The sequence below is a fragment of the Melanerpes formicivorus genome, unplaced genomic scaffold (assembly GCF_026170545.1).
Source record: "Melanerpes formicivorus ecotype bairdi unplaced genomic scaffold, bMelFor1.0.p_v2 SCAF_20, whole genome shotgun sequence".
NCBI lineage: Eukaryota > Metazoa > Chordata > Aves > Piciformes > Picidae > Melanerpes > Melanerpes formicivorus.
This window is the reverse complement of record NW_027142372.1, coordinates 4,510,009-4,529,766: the sequence shown is the minus strand read 5'-3', so window position 1 is coordinate 4,529,766 and position 19,758 is coordinate 4,510,009. Positions and strand designations below refer to the sequence as shown.

The window sequence follows — 19,758 nt, the reverse complement described above, 5'->3', positions numbered from 1 at the left end:
AGTCAGTGTAGTGTTTTGTAAGTAGGTAAATGTAGAAATAGCTTACATGAGTTTTAACTTGTTATTTTTCACTCTGTGAAGTTTTATTATGGCTAATAATGGTTAACATTTCAATGAGTTTAATATTTCAGTAAGATGTTCTTCATTTGTAGATCAAGAGCCTGGGGTTTAGTTATTATTAATGTCCAATCAGCTTTATATGAAAATATAATCCATTAATTCTTTTAAAGAACAAGCTGATGATCAAACCACCTAGCAGTGACTAATTCTTACTCAGATAATGCTTTCCATCCAAGCAACCAAAATGGTGAGAAGCCAAAGGGTGCCAAGAGAATGACAAAGCGCATGGAAGGGCTGGGTTAATGAGTACAGCTGGGAAGGAGCTGGCAAAGGTGGATTCAAGCAGACTGAGCTCACTTGAGGTTTATTCAAAGTCAGCTGAAATTAATGGAAATAGGCAATAAAACTCTGATCATTTAAATGCCAGATACTCTTAGCACCTGGTACATGTCAGCCTGAGCCCATCTGTTAACGGTATTTCAGGCAGGACCCGCTTGCTGAAACTTAGGCTGGGGGGGAGGGGGGGGGGAAACCCAAACTCAGTCAAGTTGAGAGAGAATGAGCTTTGCACTGGGGCTTTTCTCTGTGTGTGCCATTTTCTCAGTTACTGCTGCTGAGCTTGTGTGGGACTGTTCCAGCAGCAGAAGAGAATTTCAGTTTCAATTTCCTCATTTCAAAGGAAGCTGTGGTATGGGTATCAAACTTTCCGCCTGATGATCTACTACTTTGCTGGTGGTTTCAGCTGCTGCCGTGAAGGTGGCTGTTGTTTCAGTGCCACAGTCACAAATGTTTATGTGTTGGTGAAGTACATGTATATTGGAGTGAACTAAATGATGGAAGATGTGAGAAATATGTCTAGACATTACTAGTACATATTAATCAGGAACTGAGTTTTGAGGTAAAAATGCTTTTTGAATTGTTTAAATGGATAAAGCCAGTGAATCAGCTCTGATAATTTAATTACACAAGGTTGTCCTGCTTATTCTATGTGTAGTACATATGCTAGTGTGTGTAGGCCCTGTTGGGATTGTGAGAAGACAGGAGAAAAATAGAGGCAAAGAATACTACCATGGGTTTATAACTTGTAGGTTATTAGCCTGATTTACTTCAGTCTGCCATCAGAAGGGAAGGTAGGCCTTGTAGGGTGAGTGAGACTTCTGTCTCATGTTGGGTCAGAGGAGCATCTGCAGCTCAGCTTGCAATGAGAGAAACCAAGCAGGCACATTTTGTAGGCCAGAGCTGCGATCCCCAGCTGTATCCCGTGTCTACGCTCACACTGGTTAGCACCGAGCAGCTGGGAGTAAATGTGCCCCCTTGGCCTGACTGTCCAGACAGCCATACAGCTGGACTCTGGTGGATTCTGGCTGGCCATGAGATGGGCCCAGAAGGTCTGTTGTCCAGCGTGAAGCCTCTGGAAGTGGACTTTTAACCCCCCCAATCTTATTTCATTCTCTAGAATTGACTTAATCTGCCAGTTACATTGCAATCTTGTGAGTTTATTGAGCTTTGGGGGGCTTGGGCCTGGTTTTGCTCTGCTGTGAAGTATCTGTGTAGATTGTTAACTGTTATTTTTTGTCCTCAGGGCTTATGCATGTACAGGAGGGCACACTTCTTTTGGGGAATACCCTAGGAACTTTAAATTCCTTTCTGCTCACTCATTATGTAAAAATTACTATTGATGGCTATGTAAAATCATTGTTTTGGGGCCAGAAATATTCTTATAAGACTCGGAATATAAATGCAGGAGTAAATGCAATGAAGGGGATGATTTTTGTGGCGTAGCTTAGCTTGCTCAACAAGCAGCTGTCTCTAGAATCAGGCAGTGCTCCTGGTTTCCTGCCCCGGTGCTCCCAACCCTTCCCTGAAGTCAGCAGTGGTGCTCATGTGACCTGCTGGTGAGCTGATTCATGGAACTAAATGTGCAAAAAGCTATTTTTTTTAATAGGACAAGCATTTTTTTTCAGTTTTTCTTTAATTTTTTTTTTTCCCTTTGTAGGAACAGAACAGCCAGGCTAGAGGAAGTGGCAAGAGCATACTGTTGAACTTCTGGAGAGGCAGGCAGGGATGATTCCCTCCCCTTCAGCATTGTAATGCTGTATTAGTTATACTTCTGCAGCCATGCTAGAAACGTGACCTGGTTTGTGTTTTCATCTGAGGTGTTGCCAGTTGAATTGTTAGCCCAGTTTCAGTACCTCTTAAGAGCTCTACTCCTCTGCTTTACTTGTACAGCAGTGTTTTCTGTAGTTTTCTTACAAGTTCCTGAGGATTATCCTGGTTTGGATTTAGTTGGTTTTATTTTTTGTTATTAGTCTGTTAAATGTGATACAGTAACAGTTACAAGTCCCCTCCCCACCCTCCCCGTTTTTGCTCAGGATGCTGTACTTTAAATATAAGGCAGATGATATGTTCCAGCACTCTAGTAGCTGTGTTGGCATCTGTTGTGCTTTGCTTGAGAAAGTGCCATGTTACTGCACATAACATAATAATACAAAGTTCTCAGCTGTTGGAAAGTAGCCAAAGCTGGGAGTTGCTCTGCAAAAGCGAGAATTTGATAGAAGTATAAACACCGTGTTTGACTTTCACAGAAATAGTAAAAATCCCCAGTATGGTTACTTTGTGAAATTGATTTGCTGCAGTTCTTACGGTGTCACAATAGGCAAAATTCCACACAGGAAGTTTTTCTCCAGCAAGCTGACGTGCTGATTACTTGCATGTTCAGAGCTCACTTGCAGAGTTGTCGAACGTGATTTAGTGACACAGGTTGTCAGTGCAAGCCTGTGGGTGTTAGTTGCTTCTGCTCAGGTGCAGACCAATAAATTGACAATGTTACCAGATAAAGGAGATTGTATTGCAATTTATGAATAATATGTTGGTAGATTAACTGGGGAAATTCTCCTTTGCAAGATTCTGGACAGATTTAGGCAAGAATTAAAAGTAGTTCTTTTCTTGTGTTGACTGCATGTTCCATAACACATCAAGCATGTTTACACAGGAGGTTTGGATGTAGTTGTAGCTAAACTGGTTTACCAGAGTAGCATTAAACACTTGTTTTACATGTTGCATTAGTTTTTGTCCTACATTATGTGGGCTGTTGTATTTAAAAATACATTCTGATGTACTTATTGCGAACTGCATTGCAATGCAGATCCTTAACCAGTGATAGGCTTTTTTTGGTGTTGCCTCTGCTGCCAAAAAAATATGTGTATGTATATATATAGATAGATACCTATACATGTATATGTATAAATAAAAACCTCAAATGTGCCATTTCTGGAGGCTACAGAATCTAAAAGATACTGTACTTCTTTCTTGTTATCTTTTTGGAGGGCTTCTCATTACCTTTTATGTATTGGTGTCTCAGGCATCATTCTTTGGGCTTATGCATTTACAAATGGATAACCAATGTTTTAAGAAGCCCTTGCCAAAAAAAGCCCCAAACAACCAGGCTTGTTACTTGCTGGTAAGTCTGAGGCATGTTGGCTGTAGAAAGTATAGGAAATCTGGGAATCAGACAGTTGGGAATTGGTTAATTTGCTTTCTTGTTTAAAGCAAGGCAAGGAGTTAGGCAGTGCTTCTGCAGTGCAGTGTAGTCAGCAAAGTGTTCAGCATGCTCAACAACATAGTGTTTAGTTGGAATAAGGTGGTACAGTTCTTATGTGCTACAAAACGTTCTCACTAGAGGGGCTGTCAAAGCTCAGGGTAGGGAAAGTGAGGTGAGGGGGAGAAGGAAGGAGTACTTCAACTGTGTCACTGCCTTCATGGAAATGGGTAACTGTAGATTGCTGGCAGAGAACACCTGGGAAAAACTTACCCTGATCCAGAGTCAGGCTAGGATAGTGATAATGTTGAGAATGGGGTCTCTGGAGACACCAAAAGGGGGAAGGGAGCATATGTCTTCAGGAGGCCTAGTGTTCTCAGGGTGCTTTTGCAAACAGATGCCTACTGCATGGGAGATTAAATTACCCAGAAATACTTTTCCGTTGCTGTGTCCTGAACTCTTTCTTGGAGCAGTGGCCTAGCAATGGGCAGGGGAAGCATGCAGACTCTGAGTGGAGAACAATTCTGTCCCTATTTTGAGTGTCATGGTTGAAAGTACTAAGTTCTGCTCTTCTATGTTACTCAGTGGTGTTACCACCCTGATTATGCCTTCTCTGCAAGGCAGCAGCTGAATGTACGTGTCTGCCCTGAATAAGAGTGGCTTAAGCATCTTAGTGTTCTTGATGCTATCTTTCTGGGCTTGCTCACTGCTCCTTGACCTTAGGATCAACTGCTCTAGACCTTGAAATCACTGCTGACTCTCTGTATTTGTTTGCAGTAAACTTTTCTGGGATCCTCTCTGCTGGGAACACTTAACTCTTGGAGCCATGAGATGGCTGACAGTCACAAAGACACATAATTAGTTGTGTGGAGAATTTTAAAGTAGTTTTCCAGGTGATGCTGAAGGTTTCTGGTCAGTGCAATTATACTGCATGCTGTTCCCTCAGTCTCCCAAAGAGTGTTGTTTGGGATTTGGTCAATGCTCTCCAAGGTTCCCATATCTCTGTTTATGTGCTTGCTGGCTTCAGTGCAGACTTTTCTTTGCTTGGTTCCAAACAGACTTTGCTTTGGATCCAACAGACTTCTGTTGCTGCTCACATGCTACTGTGTGATCCTCTGGTCAGGTACAAACCCTTGGGTGGGCTGTTGCATAGTTACCACACAATTTTAGTTCAGACCTGAAAAACTGGTTTTTGTAGGCACCAACCAACCACCTGTTGTGCTAGGGAACGGCCCAGGTAATTCTGTTTTGGTTTTCTTTAAATGATGTCTCGTTCAGCAGCAGAGGCTGAGTGCTGCTCCTTCCTCCAGGCAATGCCATGCATCAAGTTCTTCCTGTGTTCCCCTTATTGAACAAAACACCGGTACATCTAAAGAGCATTAGAATATGTGTGTAGGTTCCTGTGATAGTCATAAGGAACTTGTGATTGCAGAGCAGAGCTGCTTGTGATAGCATAGTCAGGCTGCCTCTGTGTCTTCTAACATACAAATACATCCTTACATGGGGAGAGCAACTTGTTAAGTATGTTCACACTAGGGCTTAGAAAATAATTGGGCATATAACCAGTCTGCATTCTAGCCTGCATAAAATGCTGCCAGGGAACAAGCTGAAATGCTTTAGTTATTAGCTGTGTATAATGTTTTTCTACACAAGGTAGATGCGAGACAGGTTAGTTTGCTTTCCTTTACATGCTATTACTCCTCCTGTTTTAATCGATCTACTAGTAATTTATTTGTGTAACTAGGTAGGAAATTATCTTTACCATGGTAGCCTTTTTTAAAAAACATAAATCTTTAAAATCTGGTGATTTGATAATTTGGACAGACTGTAGAACACAAGCTGCATTATATAACTTTTGATTGGAAATAAAACCTCTGTCAGAATGATCCCAAGATGTAGTTTAATGTAGTGTTATGCTAATATGTAGCTAGCAGGATGGAAAGGTAGGCAACAGTGATTTTTATCAACTTGCCCCTTTTCTCTTTGTTTGTTTGTTGATTTTTAGCAAGGTAGTGACTTGAGGGGGAGTAGCCTTCTTGAAGTATTGCCAAACATACATTTTGGTTGTGAGTTATTCAAAAGTGTAGGGCTTATCTTTCCTTTGCTTTATAAATTTTGTTATAGCATTTCCATAAGTTGAGTCTGTCTTCTGCACTGAAGTGCTAAAAGCGTTGTTTGAAACACACTTTTGTGATTTGTTGGCCTGCTAAAGTTAATATTCTGATAAAGCACTAACCTTGTGAGCCAGCAGGCTAAATCATTCTTATGACTTCCTTCCTGTCTTAATGGAGAAGTCAGCAAACTTCTAAGCACTTGCCTTGGGCCTATAGCATACATTTCCCTATAATGAAATACTAATGTTAGATTTAAACACACTAAACAAAGGACTATATAGTTAAGCTTATATGCTATGATTCTGGAATATGCCATGTGCTTTTGTATATACTTATGTATATACACACATATATATAATAGTTCTATAGCTTGTTTGTGCAAAAGGCTAATTTCTGAACAAGAACTAGAGGTACTACCTTCTCCAAGTAGGAGTATTGACATGTCTGCTTTTATTGGTGAGCTTCTTTGCTTTTCTCTTGTTTGACTTCTGCTAGAATAATACCTCCCTTTACTGGGGATTTCTTGATGTGGATTTACCATTCAGTCTGAGCTCCTTGATACATCATTCACTGATTCGTCCCTCTCCCATAGACAAACCTCCTCTGGCTCTGTTCTGTGGGTGATAGAAAAGGATAAACTGGAAAGTCACTTGAGTGCTTGGAGGAGCAGTCATCAAGCCAAGCATGTAACAGGAAGTATCAGACCTCTGGTCTGTACTGGCTATGAGGAGATCACTCACAGCCCTGTTCAGGCTCCTTTGGGGAGAACTCCACCCCAGTGGAGCTTTGACTTTCATGTATTGCTTTTTGTTTAAATGTGTCTAAACACATTTTTGTGCTGGTTTCCAGGCTTCATCTCAGCCAAGGGTGGAAACTCTTTGGGAAATTCATAATCAAGAAACACTTTAAAGAATGTATGTATTATTATTTGCTGTCATTAATACAGTTTTCTGTAATGTAATTATTATTATGGTGGATGACTTGAATCCTTGCTTTACGTTTGCTGTACAGATTCAATTCCAGCTGTGATGTTGGTAAAGCAGACACCTAGTATTCAAATATTTCTTGTACTTGGAATGCTTGATTTGCATCTTTGACTTCATTTTTTCTTTTGTGCACCATCCTGTCTAAGAATTTAAGATTTCACAATTAGTGGTTTGGGTGGAGAGTTCTGTGAATGTTAGTTTCTGTATTCATTGTCCTGAGCTGCTGTATATAACAAAACCATTTTCTTGCTTCTTTTTTTCATTTGTGCTTGATGTCTGTTATGGACAGTGTACTCTTTGTTCCCCATCCCATTTTTACCCTACTGTTTTTGGGGGTTTTTTGAGGGTTTTTTTTTGAACACCACTTGAAGTGTTAGTACCTTTCTTGCAAATGTACTATCTCCTCCATACAGCTGTTTCCTTAAACTCCATCTAAAGCTGAGAGTTTGTGTAGATGAGTCTTTTTCTGTGCTTGATCAATTCTCTATTCACTTTATTTTCCATTTGTTTGGGGTTTTTTTGCCTTTATATGCTTATATGAATACAAAAACATTTCTGAAACTCTTGGTACAGTCCAACATTTATGTGCCTGAATTCCTGTATTACAAGCAGCAACTGCTTACAGTCATCTTAAGGAGTCAATTTGTATTTATTTTAAGTTTTGGACAAAAATATGAGACATTTTCACTTCCACTTTGTCCTTCCCCTTCCTCATTTCTGACTTGTAGTGTCTGTATGCCTAGGCTTCTCATGGTAAAAAAGTACTGAGAGTCAGGGTGTAAACCAGCGTGGTATGACTTTAATGTTGCAGCATTTTTATGTGTGTGTGTAACGTGTAGAGTAGCTAAAAATGTCGATGTGCCTGTTCTGTACATGGTTCAGGGCACTGAAGGGTTGCATATGGCTTATGTTTTCCCTTCACTGAAACATTTGTCCGTTAGCTCCTGGATGAAGTGATCTGACTCAGTGACGGGTATGAATACAGCATTTGTCATCCTGTCCTTTATATTGTGTTTCACCAGTTTCTGCTTTACTTTGACAGTTTGTTTTCCCTTTGAGATATAATACTTTTAATGCTTTAAAAAGAAGCTATAGTGAACATTTGTGAAACTAAGTTAAATGACAGTTTAAAACCAACAGAAATGCCTCAGGAAGTGTTAGCGTAAAGGTGGGGGGTTTGATTTGTAAAGGCTTGGGGGAGTGTCTTGCATCAGAAACACCCTGTACACACACAAATGTCTGTGGCTTTTTCTTTCTCTTTGGGAACTCATGTGGCATCCTAGATTGGAAAAAATACTCAGTTTTGAGATTTGCCTGATGAAGGTGTGAGAGATATAGTTGTGATCTGCAAATTAGTCACAAAATTATTGATATATTTTCAGTTGGTGAGCTGAACTCTTTAGCATGAGCTAAGCTTTTTAATTTGAAACTCTTCTGATGAATCCTCCCCCTTTTCCAGCACTTGAATAGAGATACTTTTGGTATATATCTTGCCATGCAACAGCTGGAAATAGTAGTGCTCTTTACTTACACTGTATTTCTCCACATGAGGTTACTGAGGCTTTTTGTAGGCAGCAAATTTGAAGAGATTTATTGAGAGAATCATAAACCTGGCAGTCAAAAGCTGGGAGTGTTTGGGTTTTTTTTAGGGTGACTCTAGTAAGCCAGACGTTTCTGGGGTTTGGTTTTGTTTTTTTTCTGCAAAATGTTGATAGAAATAAGAGTATGTGAGGTTTTATTTACTTGTCTTGGAGGTCCCCAGACAAAAGTGGGAAGTGTTTTGGGCATTAACAGTAATTTGGCTGCTGGAAGTTGCCCAATGTACTGGCAGTATGTTCTTGCTCTTACTGAAAAATAAAGTAGCAGTCCTCTTTCTTTAATAAGCCTAAGTTGGCTTGCATCCTGCTCGGCAGCCTGTTGTGAAAGTCATCACTTCTAATAGCACAGTCCCCCAGGGACCACCACAGGGCATTGACTGGCTCTCTACTGACTCAGAGCCTAAACTGTTGACACTGCTCATCAGAAAAAATGATGTAACTATGACTTTCCTACTGAGTCTGGGAAAGCATTTTGGATCTCCTCATTCACAGCTCTGTTTCTCAGAGATGGGCTAAGCCAGTGACTGGAATAAGTCTTCCCTGCTTGCTTCTATTTATTGGTCCCAGTTCTTCAAAGTCTTGAATAATTTTTGGACATTATTAACTGGGTGTAACTAAACTGTTAATAGCTTTTATAAGGTGTCAAAGAAGTACAGACCACCCTGGCTAGTTGTTTGGCAAAGGCATTGAAAGTTTCTTTTCCCCTGAGAAATTGATCTTTTCTGTTGCTGGTTTCTGCCTAGCGTTTCTGGGCTGTCCCTCATCTCAAGGCACATGTGGGAGCATAGTTTCTTCCTGCAATGGCTGCAGCAGCATTTTTAGGTTAAGGAGCACCTTCCAGGTGTCACCTTCTTGTTCCATTTGGCTACAGCTCTCAAATGCACCAGCCGTGCTGTTCGGAAAGGTGCACTGCCCATAGTCGCTGCCCCTTGTCGCTGCCCCTTGTTGCCTCTTCAACAAAATGAAACAAAAGCTAGGAAACACAGATGGATATTTTTGAACTGCATGTGGGTCTATAAACAGCAACATGTGTATAATGAAAGCATGGTGTGGTGACAAAATAGGAGTGAGTGGTCAGGAGTAAGAGGGAAAGGGGGAGAAACTCACTGAGCAAATATTAACAGTAGGTGCCCCTCTTCGAGACCTGTAGCCAAGGCCTGTGAGTTTAGTCATTTCAAATGAGCAGCAAAACTTTCCTCTCTAGATTTCTGTCTCTTGAACTAATTTAAACTCTGTGTGTAGGAAGGGTGGTGATTTATGAATAAGAATGTATTTGCTGGAGTCTTGTATTTAAGTACATTTGTGGTAGTGATTACCTCTTGCTTCACATGTGTGCCCTTCCCCCGTCGCATCGGGGTTGGTTTGCTTGAGCAGCAAGTTGTACTTCAGAAGAAAGGAAGTGATGGTCATGATGCATGTGTCAGCTTGAACTATACCAAAAAAAGTGGTGGTCATGTTACAACTGTGAAAGGAATGAAAGGAACTCGTGTGATTTCATCTACTGTCCTGTCTTGCCTTTGCTCAGATACTGATTTTATTTGCTACTAAAAGAATTGTAATTAAGTGGAAAAATTCCCCCCCCCCCCTTCTGTAACAATTTACAGAACCGGTTTGCTGTGCTGTTTTGGTAAGCACTGTGTTTGTCAGTGGGATTTGAAGGACTGACATTCTGCTATCCTTAGCATGGTGCATTCTTATTCAATTACATATTTATTTTTAAAATATAATAATGTTACACAATAACTTAATTAGTATTTTATGGGATATTTAAAGCCCAGCATTGTGTTTACTGCCACAGCTGAACAGACACTGTCTTCCAGGGATAGATATATCAGTTTCTGGAAGTACGAGATTAAAGTCCAACAAAAGGTTTAAGTGGCAGTGAAGATGTTTATTGTAATACATTGTTACAGTCCAAAATTAATTGTCTTATAAGCTTGGGACTACTCATTTCCTAAAATGTTATTTTACTGGCATCTTTTCTGGGTAGGTCCTGAAGAGGGCCATGAAAATGATCAAGGGGCTGCAACAGCTCTCCTATGAGGACAGGCTGAGGGAGCTGGGGTTGTTCGGCCTGGAAGAGAGAAGACTCTGGGGAGACCTAATAGTGATCTTCCAGTACATGAAAGGGACGTACAGGAAGGCTGGAAGGGGACTGTTTACAAAATTCTGTAGTGACAGGACGAGGGGCAATGGTCTGAAATTAGAGAAGAGTAGATTTAAGTTGGGTGGTAAGGAGGAAGCTCTTTACCTTGAGGGTAGTGGAACAGGTTGCCCAGGGAGGTAGTGGAGGACCCATCCTCGGAGATCTTCAAGGTCAGGCTCGACAGGGCTCTGGAATCTATTATGTTTTAACCACAGGATGTGGTTATTGAAATAACATTCTTGGGGTTTACTTTTTTAAAATATTTTTTTTTTCCTAAATATTTGGATCTCAGGCCTGCCCTTAAACTGTGCTGAACAACTTCAGTCAAAGTTAAAAGTAATCAGAATTTTGAAAAGTGGGGCAATGGTTTGACACTGATTCAATGGGTGATTTGTGCTTCTACAGGAGCTCCCTGGTCTACCAGGTAAGATTTGGCAGTGAACTACAAATCCTGGGTTCTCCTCCCAGATCTGCTCCTGGGGTGCTTCATAGCATAGGTTACAGTGGAGAGCTTTCCTTCCCTTGCTTGCTTTCTCCTTGTGTTTCTGTATGGAGTGTGAAGTTTTTGAGTTGTGGCTCTCTCTCAGGAAACTGCCAGCAGGTCAGATCTTAGGGCTATGGCTTAAGTCCATTATTAGTTTGTATTTTACTGGGGTATAGTGTTCATGAAAACTTGTTGTTTCCTCCTTCAACAGGAGAAGATAAACTCAGGGGCTTTATGGCTGTTGTATAGATCAATTACATTTCTGTTAAAGGGTATTGCTTTTCCTCAGCTTTGAGTGGTTGCTTTAGGAAGGATGTTGACTTGCTGGAGCGTGTCCAGAGAAGGGCAACAAGGTTGGTGAGGGGCTTGGAACACAAGCCCTATGAGGAGAGGCTGAGGGAGCTGGGGCTGCTTAGCCCGGAGAAGAGGAGACTCAGGGGTGACCTTATTGCTGTCTACAACTACCTGAAGGGGGGTTGTAGACAGGCAGAGGTTGGTCTCTTCTCCCAGGCAGCCAGCACCAGAACAAGAGGACACAGTCTTAGGCTGCACCAGGGGAGGTTCAGGCTGGAGGTCAGGAGGAAGTTTTACACAGAGAGAGTGATTGCCCATTGGAATGGGCTGTCCGGGGAGGTGGTGGAATTGCCATCACTGGAGGTGTTTAGGGGGAGGCTTGACAGGGTGCTTGGTTACATGGGTTAGTTGATTAGGTGGTGTTGGATGACAGGTTGGACGCAATGATCTTGAAGGTCTCTTCCAACCTGGTTTATTCTATTCTATTCCTAGAGTGTAATTTCTAAATTTCTGTCAGTTTTTATCTCATTATGCCGTTTGATCTGCTTCTAGGTGAACACTTGAAGTCTGTTGTGTGTTACTTATGCACATTTTCTGTCTCCTTCGTTTGATCCTATAGGGTTTTAACTCTGTAGTGCTTTTCACTCAGGCTAGTTTTGGTGTAATTCACCATCACTACCAAACCATTCAAGGTATGTGTGTAAACCAGACGGTAGCATGAATGTGCTGAAAGAATGAGATCTTTGGGTAGACCCATGCTGTGTTTTGCCAAATAGCTTCCACTGCAGCTGTAAGAGTGGAAACCCTTTGTTTTGAAACAGTAATGATGTTTCTGTTGTTGCATTTGCACATTAAAAAAAACCCAAAGCTGTAGATGTGAAATAGTTTAAATATGAACTATTGTTTCCTAGGTCCTTAATTAACTGAAGAAAAACCCTAATTACCGAAACTGAAAACCACTCCAGCAGTGCTACATAACCTTTAGACCTGTCAGAGCAAGAAAGGTTGTACCTGAAACTTGGGAGTCATCTTAGCAGTACTTTTAAGATTGGCTTTGTGTGTGCATATTCTTACTTCAGACTCCCCACATGAAGGAAGTGGTTGCTGCATTAATTCAGTGTTACTTCTGAGAGTCCAGAAGCCAGTCCTTGTGTAGAAATCTCGTTCTCTAGGTATATGCAGAGGAGGAACTCGTTCCGTGTGAGCTTGTAAGACAGTGTAGCCAAGTTCAAACGCAGCAACTGGTAAAATGAAGAAGGGAACTGAAGGCTGTTCAGTGAGTTCCAGTGCATGCAGTGAGCATGCTATTTCATGTTGTAGTTTCAGAATTGTAAAATGCCTTTTATGGGACAAATTGATACACTCTCAAATCTTCTTGTGGTTTTCAATGTAATTATTAAGGTCATAGGAAAGATGCACTAGTGCCAGTTTTGTTTAGTATTGCTTGCTTTGTTCATATTTTCCTTTGTTCTTGAACATTTATATTGTTTCTGCACTAAACCTTCTTAGACATTGCTGAATAGAGTAAACTATGAGCTCAATTTTCTTCATACTATCACTTAGGATATCATGGAAGGGATTTTCACAGTATCACAGTATCGCTAAGGTTGGAAAGGACCTCGAGGATCATCGAGTCCAACCCATCAACACAGACCCCATGACTAGACCATGGCACCAAGTGCCACGTCCAATCTCCTCTTGAACGCCTCCAGGGACGGTGACTCAACCACCTCCCTGGGCAGCCCATTCCAATGATGAACAACTCGCTCTGTGAAGAACTTCCTCCTCACCTCCAGTCTAAACTTCCCCTGGCGCAGCTTGAGACTGTGTCCCCTTGTTCTGGTGCTGGTTGCCTGGGAGAAGAGACCAACCCCTTCCCCAGCTCCAACCACCTTTCAGGTAGTTGGAGGGGGCGAGGTCACCCCTGAGCCTCCTCTTCTCCAGGCTAAACAATCCCAGCTCCCTCAGCCTCTCCTCATAGGGCTTGTGTTGAAGGCCTCTCACCAGCCTTGTTGCCCTTCTCTGGGCATGTTCAAGTGTCTCAATGTCCTTCTTTCAGGAGTTTCTAAATGTGAAGTGAGGCAGTGAAGGAGAAAGAAGCACTTCAGTATTTGTAATAGTTATAGTTCTATTTATAAATGATTTTTTATTTTTCAAAAGATGAGATTGTTTTGCATTTCTTAAAAATACTGAAAGTTCTTAAATACAGACTGTATGTAGTTGAGGGGGAGAGAACTTCAGTGTTGTTAAAAACGAGTGTCTGAAGTCTGTGCCTGTTGAGACCTACTTGAAGTATAGCACGATGTTTTAATAATACAAATAACGTACTTGTTTTAAAATATTTTTGTTCAATTAAAATTATTGTAATGAAATGTGTTTTTTACAGGTTTGGTGTAAAATACTTCCAAACCTGTACATTATGCCACTATATATTTTGCTCAAAAAGACTTCAGATGAATGCCAGTGTTTCCATTCCGAATACTTGCTAAAGAAATTGTTACAAAATTATACAACAGATTTCCTGTAAAATATTTCACTGTAGTGTAAATGTGATGAGTTTGAATTAAGATGTTTCCCCAACTGTGGGTATTCAGAATGAGCATTCAGGTTAGCTCTCCAGCTGTATTGGTGTTGCTGTTGTGCCTACTAGCAGTATAAACTCTTGAGAGTCATGGCAAATATATACATTTAAGTTAATAAATAAACTCAAGTAGATAACCAGAAATCTTTGGTGCACTGCAGTGTTTCTTTACAGAGGTTTGTGGAGGTGTCCACTGAGCCAGTCAGAAAGTCTGAGTAAGGATAGTGGGAGCACTTGTGAAAATAGCAGTCAAAGCTGTTACCATTAATAATTTCTGCTTATGTTAAAAAAAATGAAGCTTCTTGTCAGAATACAAAGTGTGTCTTGTAACTGGATCAAAAGAAAAAAGTAAAGGGCACTGCTTATTTGAAAAAGAAAAAGGAGTCAAACCCCCCTGATGTTTCATTAAGTTCCATATAATTTCCCTGGCCACAGTGAAATCTAGATTTTCACAGCTTGTTTAGTATGCTAGGGAGTGATCAGTGAACAGATGTCTTGGGCGAAATGGAAGAATCACATCATCTTGTGAGTCTTTGCTCCTTGCAAGTGTTACATTTGAGCTGCAGGATAAATGTGGGATTTCATAATACAGAAATAATGTGTTCTGGAGTTATGTGAAATTTGTTTCTTGAAGCTGATTTAGGGATAAAATTCATCAGTAACTATTTTTGCATCCTCCTCTTCTTTGTGTTCTAGTACTCCAGACCTAAAACAAAGGAAAAGTCTTGGCCATAGTAATGGACTGAGGAGGAAAGGAAGACATGTTTTGAATGCTATGTATTTTTTTTCACCTTTTACCAGTTTTAGCTTGATAAAATTTGGGTGCTTAAAAAAAAGCCTAACCATGGTGAAGTAGATCTGCATTGCAGGTGCAGCATTGATCCACCAGCTCAATACTACGCAAATAACAAATTGCTAGGTGTGAGAAGCAACTGCTGTTAAGAGCAGAAAGGGGCAGTGCTCCTAATGTGACTGGTTAAATGTTCTTCAGTCAAAATGAAAATGGTCTGCAAGCTGTTGCTAGGGAAATAGGCACCTGTGGTTAGCATTGAATGTAGAGAGGTTTGTCTGTCTTGCAGATCAAAAAATGACTGGAAGTCCTTCATCTGCCTATCACTTGACTTCTGGAAACAGGCTGCTCTGTGTTTCTGAGGAGCTTCAGTTACGAATGGAAGGAATCTTTGTTTGTTTCCCATTCTGATCTAAACTATCTCACTTCGTATATAACATTGTGTATGATGTGAGGCATATTGTCCTCAGGACCTCATCACAAGAACACACAGCAGGAGTTTGAACCTTCTGCAGCTAAAGTGAATCTTGCATCTAACTTTTGTCATGAGCTCTGGTATAAGTTATGGTTTTAGACACATCCATAAAATAATTTTCAAATATCAGTGAGAGTTTGAATTTGTCACCGTCCTTAAATTTAGTCTCTAAAAGTTAACTATGTACATTGCAAATACAAATTGCTACAACTAAGTACCTTCACAAACATTGGAAACAACACCTCTAGGTCTTCTAGCTCTTCTGATATCTCTGAAGAGTGTTGTTTCTGGGGTGATTTTTAAAAACTGCCTTAGTATGTTTTTCTAAAAGGCATTATAGAATTTATGGGACATACTAACTATTTGGGCAACCCCTCGTTTCCCCAGCTGAATACTAGTAAACTGCTGCCCAGTATTGCTCTCCAGACAGCACTGCCCTGTTCAAAGGAAATTGAGGCATCTTTCTGCTGATTGCCAGGGACTTGTCCTTAGTATACAAGACACAATAAGGTAAAAGTAAAGCAGCAGCTTATTTGGGCATTCCAGATTGAACATGTGACAGAAGTTAAACAGAGCCTTATTTTTATTTGCTTTTGCACAGACACAGCAGATTGGAATTGTTCCTTTCAGATTAACTCTGCAGGATGTTTTTGAGTCTCATCTATCTCCAAGGCTGCCAGAAGACATTGTTAGTATCATTGTTAATTCTTAAGAATTATCTCCAGTTTCCACCTAACTTTTTACAAATACTGTTGCCCTTTGGACTTGGCTAGGTGGAGCCAAAAGGCGGTGAGACTTTGTCACAGCTGTGCTAGAGCTTAGGTCTGAACTGGGTATTTAACCTACTGGGACAGAATGGAGTGCCTGTTTTGAGTGGGGATCAAAGTATTTTCTATATCCTAGCCAAAATTCAACAGAAAATTCCTGCAGGTTTCATTGAATTCTTTTTGCTGTGAAATATTTTGCATCCACTCTGATTTTGTCTGACTATTGTTTTCACTTGCATCTCAGTTTCCCAAGTAGGTCTCTAGTGACAGAGCTTTGGGGTGAACAACAAAGTAGATGTTGATAGGTCCCCTTCTCAGCACAGATGTTTAACTGATACTGTTTTTCCCACTGACATCTTAATTCCAATTTCCTGCTTTGGGCTTCTTCTTCTCTAGGTAAATACTGCTGTATTTACTCCCCTTCTTGGTTCCTGCCCCAAGTGAGTGTATACTAGATTCCAACAATGAATGGTGAGCAGCTGTGCCTCATAGCAGTGCCTGGTAATTCACTGGGATATTGAACTTCTTCGGCAACTTGTCACAGTCAAGCTGTTGTCATATTCCCTCATCTGTAATCCAGAGTCCCAAACAGTATTTTATGCTGTTTTGAATTATACATTGTTCTAAGTGAAGTTTTTCTTCTCAGGGTGTTGTTTTGTTGTTTTGGTTGGTTTGTGGGCTTTTTTTTGTGTTTTGGGGTTGTTTTTTTGGTAAACAGGTGATACTTGATCTTGTGCGTAATAGAACTTACTTGAAAACTTCAGTCGACCATGAATGCTGTAAAACATTCTTCTATTTATGGAAAAGCATCCTTTGCTGTTCACACAGGCCTTGCTTTAGAAAAGCATTAGAATCAGTTAGCATATAGGTGATCCCCTCACATCAGAGTTCAGCCACCCTTTCATCCATTTCCACCTATCATTAAGTATTTCAATCAAGTTATATTAATGCTGCAGCTTGCCACAATACAGCTAAGAACTTTTCTCTTGTTAGGGTAAAGGGTTCACAATATGTGGATGTAGTGACTGAATAGTTTATTCTTCTTTGAACTATCAGGGGAAGAAAAAGAATCGTTGTGAACATAGTGGTCCTTGGAGTAAAGATTCCCTTTCTTGTTGCAGTTTGGCGTGTGTGATACATCAACAGGTTTTGTCAAGGAGTAGGCTGCACTCATTCTACTGCAGGAATTTAAAAATGATTGAACAGGCTGTAGTGAAGTGGAGAAATACAACTTCTGCTGCTGAATCCTGGGCCCTGTAATGGTGAGTAAACAACAAGCCTCTGTTTTAAAACAGTAGTCACAGTAAGATTTAGGACCATAACCCCCCAGAGTAATCTGTTATGCACAATTCAGCATTACAGTCCCAGTGAAAAAGTACTTTCTCAGTGGTTGTGCACAGCCTTGGGGATTGGTTAGATGCTGAACGTTGATAACCTTTGCTAGGGTGGTGGCTGCACCACTGTTTTGGAAAGTTCTGCAGACTTCATGTGGCTCTGAGGCAGTAACTGCATAGCTTTTTTAAAAAGTGACTTTTGTCATACCCTGAAGTTTTGCAGTGATTGTTGTATTATTTGGGGGTTTCGGTATTTACTAGTTTTGTTTTAATACTGGCTAGCCGAAGTTGAAAGGGCAAAGCTACTTAAGGAGAACTTAAAGTGTTTGCTTCATTTTGGTTCTTGCCAGGTGAGATATCCATGTTTCCCTTGGTGAGTCAGTGCTTTACGTGGTGCAGGTTTCCAGTAGCGAGTTAGAGTTGGAAATGGTAGGGCAGAGCTTTGAAAATGGTAGGACGAAAGATAAGAAGAATGGCAGTGATTAGATCCATGTTCAGACTTTCCATTATCTTTGTAGAGAATCACAACTTAGTGTGGGGATCAAAAAAAAATTTAAAAAGTCTCACAAGGCATGTTGGTTGTGGAAAGCTGTCACAGCTTCTGTGAGGCTTGTCTCCTTCCATGATCCAAGAGAGCTTCCCCAGGCACTCAAGAATCTTCGGCTCATGTGCATGTCATCTGGATTCAGTGAAAATAATGATTTTGAGGTGTGTGGCACTACCAAGCAGCACTGAACATAGAAGATTTCAGAGGTTTGTTTTATTTCAGAATTGGTCCACAAAGAAGCTTTCCTAAAGCCAATGTTACATTTTTGGGAAACTTTTAAAAAAGAACTGTGTGTGCTTGGCTGCTGTTGTGTCCTGAGGTAGAGTGTAGTTGTAGAAATAGTGCTGCTGTTAAAAGTGTAGGTACCTCTCCTCACTGGTGGTTTTTAATACTTGCCCTCCAAAGGAGGCAAACTTCCTCATTGCAAGTGTTAGTTCTGGTATTTTGGGCTGTGAACTATAGATGTGGTGGTGCATGGTTGATGAGAAGAAGTTTGGGGAACACTGAAGTAATAAATCATATATGGAAGCAAGGCTTTCAACAAACATGTACTTGATAGGCTGTTCTCTTGGCATACTAGTCATTAAGTAAAGAGGGGATTTGGTTTAATCTTACTTCTTCCCTTACCCTTTGTTTCATAAATAGAACAAATGCTTTACTTAAAGCACATTTTATGCCTTAAAAATACTTGTACTGCATTATCACACTGCTCCAGGTATGGTACACAGTCATGTTCTTTTTGTTGTCTATCTCTTGGCCTTGGGCTGAAGTTTATTTTCGAAGTGGCATTGCCAGTGGGTCTTATTGTTCAGAGTTTGGAACTGCCATATGTACTGAGGATGTTGAGAATGGTGATGCCCTCCAGGGATATGTTGTTCAGGTCTAGCAGGGTCCCATCACACTGCCAGGCACATGGGTAGTGTCAGGCCATGGCACTGGGGGAAGCTGATGCCCAGCACTAGTGGAGCCCAGCCTGACCGCCTGACCTCCTTCCCTGCCTTCTGAAGGAGAAGGGCTCCCCAAACACGCTGCTGAGTGATCCCCAGGGCAAACCTGGGACTTCAGACTGGATATTGGAAAGAAATGGTTTGCAGTGAGGGTGGTGAGACACTGGAGCAGGTTGCCTAGGGAGGTCATGGATGCCCCCTCCCTGGAGGTGTTCAGGACCAGATTGGAGGAGGCCTTGGGCCAATCTGGTGGAGGGTGTCCTTGTCCGTGGCAGGGGGATTGGAACTAGATGACCTTTAATGTCCCTTCCAATCTAAACTGAAGAATGATACAGGTGATACTGTAGAGTAAGCAGAAAATTGGATAGAAACAACCATTTTGGCCCTTGGCAGCAGGTGGAAGTAATGGGGTTCTTACATTATGGTCTACACTTGCATTTTGGTTATGATGCTTGGAAAAACTGCTTTTATAAAATCCTTGGTTCTGTAATGGAACTCTGTACTGATAACAGAGTACTGTAGGAATCTAGTGCTGATTTATTTTTTTACCAGCCTTAGAGTTCTGTTACCTACTGTTCAATGACACATTTTCAGTGTATATGTCAATGTTAGTTTACCCACAAAATTAGAGACTGGGGGAGGAAAAAAGTGAAACAAACCAAAGATGATATTGATGTCAGTGCACTGGTTGAGTTTTAGCTTCAGTATTTCCGCATACTTCAGTAGTGTGAAAGCATTGTAGATTGGAGAAAGAGGTTTTATCTTTGAGCCTCCTTCTCTGCTTTACTGGTTTCAGCTGGACTGTACCCAAATAGCGAGCAATTTCTTATCTTGCTCAGGACAGGTTTTATCTTCTTCCTGCCCATAGGGTTGCCCTTATCCCTTCCCATATAATGATTACACCTGTTCTGTGCAAATACACTATTTACCCTAGAGGTGGGAAAGATGCAGTTCTGTGCTGAACTGTAACACTCCCCCTAAATAACTAAGTGAGGCAGGAAAGAAGTCAGTCATGGGTGATGACCATTACACTCCTTTGCTCAGTGATTCTGTATTTATGCATTTATTTATTTAACATGTGTTGGCATATCTAGCCT

The 19,758-nt window shown here is 40.9% G+C and overlaps 1 protein-coding gene across 6 annotated transcripts in view; it reads left to right on the top strand.

The window, feature by feature from the left end:
• ADCY7 (adenylate cyclase 7) overlaps positions 1–19,758 on the top strand; it is a 58,114-nt gene that overhangs the window by 3,891 nt on the left and 34,465 nt on the right. For 3 of the 6 annotated variants that reach the window (XM_068150551.1, XM_068150550.1, XM_068150549.1), the window contains one exon: positions 16,955–17,095. The exons of 2 other annotated variants lie outside the window; for them this stretch is intronic. The gene's annotated coding sequence lies outside the window, so the exon portion shown is untranslated. Of the gene's footprint in view, positions 1–6,608; positions 6,627–16,954; positions 17,096–19,758 lie in introns of those variants that run through there. One more of the 6 variants, XM_068150552.1, reaches the window with a different exon arrangement.